This window comes from Emydura macquarii, unplaced genomic scaffold (genome assembly GCF_026122565.2).
Source record: "Emydura macquarii macquarii isolate MOO-44397 ecotype Brisbane River unplaced genomic scaffold, CSIRO-AGI_Emac_v2 contig_2417, whole genome shotgun sequence".
NCBI lineage: Eukaryota > Metazoa > Chordata > Testudines > Chelidae > Emydura > Emydura macquarii.
The window spans coordinates 46811-56788 of NW_027132554.1; positions in this window are offsets into that span (position 1 = coordinate 46811).

The following is a 9978-nucleotide window of genomic DNA, read 5'->3' on the forward strand; positions in this document are numbered from 1 at the left end:
GATCAGAGATAATTACTAAAGAAAATAAAAGATAAATGCACAAGCTAAATCTTAAACCTTGTAACACTAGGCAGGATTTAGATCAAGTAGTTTTCTCACCCCACAAGATGTTACAGTTCTCCATACACAAGCTTCTCCCTAAAACTTGGGGCCAGTCTCCTGTTGAGGTCTTTATCTTCCAGGGTTCTTGTTGCTTCCAGCATAGGTGAAAGGAGGAGAAAGGTCAAAGCATGATACCACTGTCCCCTATTTTATATCTTTAGTTCATGTGCCTGGAAGACACTAGGCCAGACATGTCCTGGTGGGCTTTGCTGAGTCACAGAGTTGAGCAATCCTCCTGGTGTGGTCATGTGCAACTGAGTCCTGGAGTTGAGCAATCCCATTGTGTGGTGCTTGTGCAACTATCATTAAATTGCAAATCTCCTGGTTACAAATCTCCTGCTGCATAATCATCACTTAACACCCACCTGGGCGGGGACCACCACCCTTGTAGAGAAGACTCAAATTTATAACGTATTTCACTAATGACCATAAAGCAAAATCTCCTAACTTGATACGTACTAATGATATACATATTTGGACAGCACAATAGGTTTCAGCAAATCATGACTTTTCCATGGCACGCTTTGTATGAAATATATCCAAATTATATAGGAATGATGCATATGGGAGTCACAGTGTGCCACATCCACCTTTTATACTGTTTCTATTCCGGAGTCCCAAGAGACAAACTGGCTTTAACTCAATGAAGCTCTTGGTATCACTTCACTATCTTTCATCAGTTGCACCAGAGCTCAGAAAGAAGCAGTTGTAGATTTACTCTAGTCTGACTAAGTGGCTCTTAAACATTTTAGGTCCAAGATACTATTAATCAAGGGACCCCAACTTTAGAAACAAAACAAATCAGAAAATACAAAGTTTGATTCTAATACAGGCAGAGACCTAGGGTTGCAGCTCCAAACCCCCCAAATTCTAGGTATTCTTAATCTGGACTCAGACCTGAATTTTGCAACCTGATCCCCTCTCTGAGTGTTTATTAACCGACTACTGTTCTATACTTTTCCCCCAGATTAGCAGGGAGTTCTTTGTTTTCCTCTGCAGCATGGGCCACGGGTCATTTACAAGGCTCATCTGGGCACATCTCAGTTAATCAATTTTCAGCCATTGCAGGGACCTCAGATATTGATGCACCTTGGACCCTCCTGTTCTTTGTTTGTTGTACACAATAATCTCCTGAGAGCTGTAATACTTTAGTCTAATTCTGGTAGCTGGGCTTGGTGTGGGGGTGATTGGGTGGCATTTGGTGGATCAGATAATCTGGTGGCCCCTTCTGGCCTTAAACTCCGTGATTGGAGCTAATCAGTGTGATGAACACACTCCACCCAGTATGAACTCTGCCCACTCTGGACAGAAGTGTAGCACTAGAAAAACAAACAGTCTTCTCCCTTTTGAAGTGAGAGACAAATCACATTTTCTGTGCTGTTGGCAAACTCCAGCATTCTCCATATGCTCTCCACAAAGAGAAAGGATGGTCCTGTGGTTAGGGCGGTAGCCTGAGACTCAGGAAACCTGTGGAAAATGGCCTGCTCCACCACAGCTTTCCTGTGTGACTGTGAGCAAATCATTTAGTTTCTCTGTGCCTCGGTTCCCCACCTGTAAAATGGGGATAATAGCAAGGCCCTTCCTTGCTGAGGTGTGTGAGGACAAGCAAAGTAAAGATGGGCAGATGCTCCAATACTAGGGTGATGAGGGCCATAAAAGTACCTAATATGGATAGCTGCAGAGCAAATACCCACAATAACAAACCAACCCCTTGCTAGCCCACACGCGGAAGAGGGGTGCACGCTCTAAATTTTCATTGTGACACATTTGAGAAAAATGAAAGAATTTTGTCCACATTTCGCAAAAGAAACCACAAAGGCAAATGCCGGAGAATGCCGGCCAATGTCTCTATCCCCTCCCTACACCCCATGCATACTGCATGACATCCTACTGCTCCAACTCCTGTTCCCACATGATCAGCAACTGCATGTCCTGAGTATCCACCCATGCTTGTCTGCTGTATTTGCAAAGCCCCCCGACTTAGGGTATCATAGTGAGGAGAGACATGGAAAGCTGAGTGAGACACTGGCGCTCTTTCTCCAGCTATGAATAAGAAATCCCACTCAGACAAGGGTCTCCAAAAAGCAAATACATTTATTTCAGCAGAAGCCTCCAAAGGCAGCTCCTCTGCAAAACTGCACCTGGGAGGTGAGGTGCACAGCCGCCACCCTCAAACTATGAAACAGGCTGGAATTTCATTTCAGAGCGCTTGCGGGAAAATACCCTTCTTCCAGAGCACACCATGACCAGGGCAATCACGGGCTCCTCACAAATCCCCCCACCCCCCACTCCAGGCGGGAGTCATGGCAGCTATTGAATTGCCAACACGACTACGCGGATGTAGATCATTATGGTCTGGGGTTGAAAACTCCCTATTCTTCCAATAGGTTAATGATTCCCCTGCAATAAACATAAAGGCAGGGTTTAAACTCGAGCTGTAGTTTCCTTCCCCTGAATGCTGGACCATCCATGTCCCAGGTCACTGGGCCCATGATGTCCTAGTGGTGCAGGAGAGAGGTTGCCATCATGCTCTGGGTTTGCCTGTGAGAAGGGGGTGAAGCTACGGTTTGGGTTTCTCGGGTTTGGGGTGGGAAGACCAGGAGGGAAAGACAAGAAGGAAAGGGTGTGAGACGAGGCAATTGTTCCTATTCGTCTGGCTGGAGAGGGCGAGGAGACTGAAGTGGGGACAAGTGAGCCAGCTCTACTGGGTGTCCCCAGCCTGAGGAAGTGGAGCTGGGAGACATGCACCAGGCTCTCCAGCTTCAGGATGGGGCAGTGGAGGCAAGACACCTGCCATCTTCTCCATGCTCAAGTCACAGCCACTGATCCTGGAATTGCACCACCCAGAGAGGGAGACAGTGCATCTCCTCCGACCCAAAGGTGACCCACTGCACCGAGAGGAGCCGGGAAGACAGGGGAAACACACGATCACCTCCTGCTTCGCTGGCCTTAGCGTGAGCACCTGTTGGCTCGTGCCAGAACCTTGGCAGGGCATTTAGGGAGGGAAGAGACAAGGTCGAGGACCTTCATGCACTTCTTTTGGTCAGGCCAAGAGCCTGTCCTGCCCCTCAAGACCTGAGTCGCCTGCTGCTTGGAGTGAGAAGGTTTTCACTTGGTAGAAACACAGGGTGAGTATTTAAATAGGAACAGGAAATGATCCGGAGGGTCTCAGCTGCCAGGAGGAAGCACTTTCCCCCCTGCCAGTTCCTTCCAGTTCCATAATCCTGGAGTTTTAAAGGGACAGTGTTATAAGATGAAGTCAGAGCCTTAAAGAGGCTGTTATAATTTAATTAGGGTCATTTTTTTTTTGTGCTTTATTTTATAATCTTGATGCTGCAGTCCTGAGCCAGCCTTGGACAGCCTGGGTGGGATTTGTTTGGTTTCTGCTGCAGGATGTCCTATGTCTCCGTTGGATGTCCATGTAGCTAGCACCTACCTGCATCTCCTGCCACCATGTCCCCTAGAATCGGTTTGTATTGTTCCGATTCTCCCAAAGCGTCGAGTGACTCGTACTTAGCAAAACAGGTCTTGTTGCCAATGTCTCTGAGGTTGATGCACAGCTCATTATTTCCTGGTGAACACAGGAGCAATGTGAAATATTCATTAGATACCATTAACACTTTGCACAATGCTGGATTTATTTGTGGGGGACCCTTACCCACCTGGGCTTGAGTAGCCAGCCTGTCACCCCCGTGCTGACTCTGGAAATGCCTTAACTATCCCACTTTTCATCCCCCTCACATCTTTTCACTGACAAAGAGAACCCACATCTAACACCTTCCCTCAAGCAGATCAGGATCTCTAGCATCCATCCCTCTATGGCCACCACCAGCCCCAATCCAGCAGCAAGCCAGCAAGACACACATGCAATTTCTTTCCTGCCTCCGTTGGTTCAAATGAGACTCCCTGCCACAGTGATTAGGACAGAATGATGGATCTCCAGGTCAAACGGGAGACAGGAGAGAACCATCAGGAACAAGGGGAAGGGCCGGGAGAGGGAATGTGACTTGAGACAGAGCTGAGCAGATCTGCAAAGTCTGGATGCCCTGATGCAGGGTCTATGTCATTTAATGCAGCTGCCAGACCACACAGTAATGCTGTTAGCACACTGGTTTAATAAGTTCTCATTTTACTACCCAACCTAATGCTTTTAATCAGTCCATAATTTCATCAGTTTCTGTGCAGTCCAGGCACATCTCCCTTTCCCTTCATCTCGATGGAGCCATCAGCACTGTTCAAGCTTCCTAGGTACACAAGATTCTACCTTGCTCTACGACTTCAGCGCTGCTATATTTCAACACGATCTATGATCCCTTTTCCAAGATGCAGCCACTTTTTCTTCTTGGCTACACCAATTTTCCAAGGTAACTAAGAGGATCGTCATTACTTCAGATATGTCTGCCCATCGCACAATGTCATCTACAGATCTGAAGGAGCTTAGCTCTACATCGTCCAGTGTCATGGCCTCCCATTCAGCTAACGTTCTTTATGTTCAGTTTAAGATCTAGATGAAACGTGATGGTGATTCCCTACCCCTTCAGTTTACACCAAACTTTGGCTTGAACCGTTTGCTTATTTTTCCACCAATTCTTACTGCACTGCAGGAGTTTTCACACACAGCTGTTATCATTGCATTATCTTATCTGGAATGTTATATGATTTTGCTCCTTTCCTTTATGCTTCCCTCCAAACCAAATCAAATGCGTTTTAGAAGTTGATGAAAACAGCAAATCTTTTTAATCCCCATCCGTGCTGCTAATCTGATGTCGGAACATGTTGCATCAGTCATTTAATGAGCCATGGTTGGGAAATCTGCAACATGAGACTCTCAGAGGAAACTCCTGGAATGCAGAGCAGAAAGGTGGTGTTGAGATGCCAGAGGCAGAGAATTGTTCTGTAGGTTCATTGCATATAGAAGACTTGCAGAGCATAAAACATTAATGCAGAGGAGAGGGCGGTGAGAAGTCAAGGGGGAGCTGCCATTGCAGAGACCAGCACGAGCCACAGGGAGAGCTGCACAGCCAACCCTCATTGCTTTACTCTGTCTAGCAGCAGCAGTTTGAGGCTGAGGGCACCTGCCAGCAACAGTGTTTCATACTTTGCAAAACTGAGACTGATTAATTCACCATCACTGCATTAGCTACCTAGAGCAGGAACCTTGTTCCCTATATTTCTGTAAAGTGCTTCGCTTACGGTTGCTATTATATAAATGATCATAGAATACTAGGGGTGGAAGGGGCCTCAGGAGGTCAACTGGTCCAACCCCCTGCTCAAAGCAGGACCAACTCCAAATAAATTATCCCAGCCAGGGCTTTGTCAAGCCGCACCTTAAAAACTCTAAGAATAAAGATTCCACCACCTCCTTAGGTAACCCATTCCAGTGCTTCACCACCCTGTAAGTAAAAAAGTTTTCCCCTAATATCCAATATAGACCTTCCCCACTGCAATTTGAGACCATTGCTCCTTGTTCTGCAATCTGCTACCATTGAGAACAGCCTAGCTCCATCCTCCCTGGAACCCCCTTTCAGGTAGTTAAAGGCTGGTATCAAATCCCCCCTTAATTCTTCTCTTCTGCAGACTAAACAAGCCCAGTTCACTCAGCCTCTCCTCATAAGTCCTGTGCTCCAGCCCCCTCATCATTTTTGTTGCCCTCCGTTGGACTCTTTCCAATTTGTCCTCAAGAGCATAATAATCTGGGCTGCATAATAATCTGGGCTGCAATAATAGTGCCAATAGGTGGCCATCTGAATATTGCAACATCTGCAGGGAGATTTCCCCTAACTCAAATGGCTACATTTGGAACGTAAGCGACATCAACGGGTTTAGGTATGTTGTCTTAACTGGAACATTCCCCTGCCTCTTTGTAGCTTCCAAAGTTTAGCTAATGAATCCAGGGCAAATGATCCTGTTTGAGATGAATCCTGCTAGTGAAATATTGATTAAAAAGCACATTTCAGGTGACTGATTTCTCTTCCTTACTCATGTTTTAATACACCAGGTCAAATTCAGAGCTAGTGTAAGCAGGTGCAACTCCACTGACTTCAAAGGCACTGCAGCCACTTACACCATCTCTAGCCCACTAGAGACAAAAATCTTAGCCTTACAGACAGTTGCCACAGAGGGGCAGCAGGACAGTGCTGTCTAGGATGCAGGTGGAAGTCACAATAGCTGTCTGCTTGTACATTTAGGGTGGCTCAGGCCAGACAAGAAGGAGGAGAAGAACACTTGCACATGCTTCAGTCAATGCATGCTAGGAAATGGAGGACTATCCATACTCCCAGGTAGCCCACAATGCCTCTTCCTTCAGGGTGGGAGTCGGGAAATTTTTCTTCATCCTCTTCCCCCTTCCCACACCCAGTACTTCCACACAGCCGGATTCGGCTCCAGCCAACACAATGGAGAGATTAAAAGAATGTGCTGCAGTTTTAGAATGGAAGGAATACGGTGCCTTTGAGAATTTAGGCTAGTGTCATCCCTCGTGCAAATGCATGCAAGTCAGGGGGTTTGAATTTAGGCCCTCTCTGCCTGATATTCTCAGTCAATACCTGCAAGATATTGCCCTTTGGGGGGAGAAGTTACTGTGAGACAACACCCCTGGTGTCATGCAGTATAACAACAACCTCACTAAGTTCTCTCTCTCAGTGGTAATGCTACAGCCACAGCATTCCAAACCAATTGGAATCTATCATTTTTAAGCCAGGTCGCTTTGCTGGCAGCTGTCTTGTTGACAGTTGTCAGTGTCAGCCTGGGAAACATGTTAGAAAGAAACAGCATCTTCTGGCTCCATTTCACTTCCACTGTGGTTTGTTCCAGGCCCAGGAACCAAGTGCTTTGATCTCTGATGGATCCTGGTCGAAAAAAGCTGGGTGAGAAACGGTCTTTAACAAACACTGTGTCTTGCTAGAATAAGTTTGACTTTTAGATGCATGTTCTCATTTTCAGATGTTCATAACCATTTCTACCTTTATCCCTGCGGCCTGGTATCAATTAACCTATGTCCTTTTGTTAGGAAGTTTGTTCTGTTCCGACTATAAGCCAACTCAGTGCTGTGCTTGAAGGGAAGGGTGCATTTACCCTGCTTAAGTTAAGAAGCTGTAATGTACACTTTAAAAGAACAGCAAACTTAAGGTCATCTGTGAAAGAACGAGACATTGCAGAGAAACATCTGAGGAGCCCAGGGGCTGCAGCTCACTGTTTGTTGTCTGCTAGGCAAGGTTTGGGCCAGGAGAGCTTTGAGGAGTTTGCTGGTGAGGAAAACACACTGGTATGGCAGGGAGCTGACGAGCACAACCTCCAGCAAAGCTCACTCTTGCTGCAGAAGAGGGGCTCTGGGTGCCTCTAGCAGCAATGCTCCATTGGTGAAGTCAAAAAGGATTAATGCGCAGCTTGCTCTTTTAACGGAGGCTAACACTTCAAGCACTGCTAAGATAGCCTGACGTGATTCTTAAGGGCAGAGGCTAGGAAAAGTTAAAGAAAGATTACAGTTATTTCCTGTTTTACTTCAGGCGAGGAAACAGAACACAGGAAATGTAAAAGTGAGTGGACATGCTGAAGGCAATGCGGGCAAAGACATAGCCCTCGATGAGGCAGCCACCCAACGCCAACTGGCTCCGACAGAGTTACAGAAGTTGGAATGGTAGAATGGGCCCAAAGGATGGAAATGTCCGATATAGAAATGGACTGCGACCACCAAAAATAGGAAGTAGACCAGCAAGCCAGAGAAGCTGACCTGAGAGCCAAGGAAAGGGAGGCAGAAAACCAGCAGCATGTTGCGGTGCTGGTTTCTTAGGCCTTGTCTACACAAGTGCTTGTGCCGGCAAAATTTATGTTGCATAGGGGCGGGGGAGGGAGGAGACAAAAGTGCTAGTGAAGACAAGGCCCTTGAGTTACCACCACCATCACCTCAGTACAGGCTGCCTTGATCTTGGATGTGGACACTGCTCCTCTACTTCCCCACTCGTCCCAAAGCAGGTGGGAAGGGTGCATAGAGCCATGGCCACAGTGACTAGCACAGCTGAGCTGATGCGAAGGGTATTGTAACTTGCTGCTAGTACAGATGATGAAAATTGGACCAGTAGAAGGAAAGAGAATGATCAGGCTGAGAGATCAACCTAAGTTAACCAAAAGGGAGCCCAAAGATTGTGATGAATTTTTCATTTCCAAATAATCGGACAGGAAATCATGAGCTACACATCCGTCTCGGAGTTCTGACAGCCCATCGTTTGCCAAGTACAAACAATGCAGAATTTCAGCAGAGTAAGAAATACAAGCTGATTTCTGGAGATTCTGCTAATGGTGAGTTAGGTATGTTCTGGGCACGTTCCGATCCTTTCACAACACAGGGGAAAGCCACAAAGCCAATAGTGATGCAAGACATCCTGTTAAGGAAAAACAGTTCCTCCCTGTTTGCAAGAACTGTGAATCGTTTAGAAAAAAAAGTGAGCAACTAAGCAACTGGATTAAGTTTCTGTCCAGCGTCTGGAAACGCTGTCCCAGCCCATGACCCGGGCAAAGAACAATCTCAAGCTTGGGGTTAAACATCAAGAATTTTCTACAATGAGGCAAATTTTGGCCCTCTATGCCTGGTGCAATCCCATTCACTTCACTGGGGGGTTATGGAAGAAATTAGCCCTTTCTTGATTTGCGCTACAGTGATGCAGCTGTGCCGCTATAGCGCTTCTAGTGTAGACTAGCCCTGAGCCTCTGGCCTGCAGTACTCCTATTTCACACCATGAGCTTTGCCTAAAGAGTCCAACTGAGACAGGGCAAAAAGCTTCTGAACAGGAGCCTGTCCAGGGATCAACGCACCCCAGCAGTATTTGCAGTGACCCCAGGCAGCCTTTCAAAACAGAGCAGGGTTTATTAGTTACCTGAACTCCAGCACTGGGAAGTCTTTAGGTTAGCACAGAGAAACAAAGGTGAAGACAGTTCAGACTGGCCAACATCAGGGCTCTATCCAACCAAATTGCTGTAGAATCCATTTTGGCTTCGTCTCCCTCTGGGTCTCTGTCTCAGTGCCAGGTTTCTGTGTCTCTCCAAAGGACAACTCTTAACAAAGTTACCTGACACCTTTTGGTCCATTGTCCTCCTTTGGCAGAACCTGTCTGGGTTTACATGTTCCACCTGCTGGAGCTCCCTGTGGTTAGGTGTTATTTGTTCAGTTCTGGAAGGTCTCAGTCTTTCCATATCAATGGAGGATATGGGTCAGTTTCAGCCAGTCCTTAATCCATTAGACCTCTATGTGAACATCCTCATTCAGAATTAAAGTGGCCTTATTTAGGTTTAGTGTACTTCACTTCCAAAGTGAATTAAGGTAAATCAAATGAAGGCCACTTTAATTCTCAGTAACAGCATCTACACAGAGATTTAGTGTTGTTTAAATTAATCCACTTCAAATTCATACCTTTAGTTAATTCAGATTAAGTTATGTGGATGCCCCTGTGTAGACAAGCCCTAACTGATAGTTCTTTCTTTTTAACCTCAAAAGATCATGAAGAAGGTGAGTTGTTTGAAGCAGAGACTTGAGATTGATATTTCAGGTATTTTCTTAAAACCCAGTTTAAGTGTAGCATGTCACTTGAGAACCAGACAAGCCACTGGGAAATCTCCGAATTTACTGAAACGCTCCTATAAAGCACACCCAAAGCCAGATTACAAGAGCATACATGGGACTGAATTTTAGAATTATATCATCACCATGGCTATTGCGTGACTACATCTGTGTAATTTTCCCCTGCAGCAATCTCATGGGAAACAGTTGGAATGTGGAGAAGGTGTGGAACTGGGAGGTGGAGTTTGCTATTTTATGTATTGCCTATATAAGGCCTGTGTTGCCCTGAAATGCTGAAGCAGAGACTGGGACAAGGAGACTGGAAT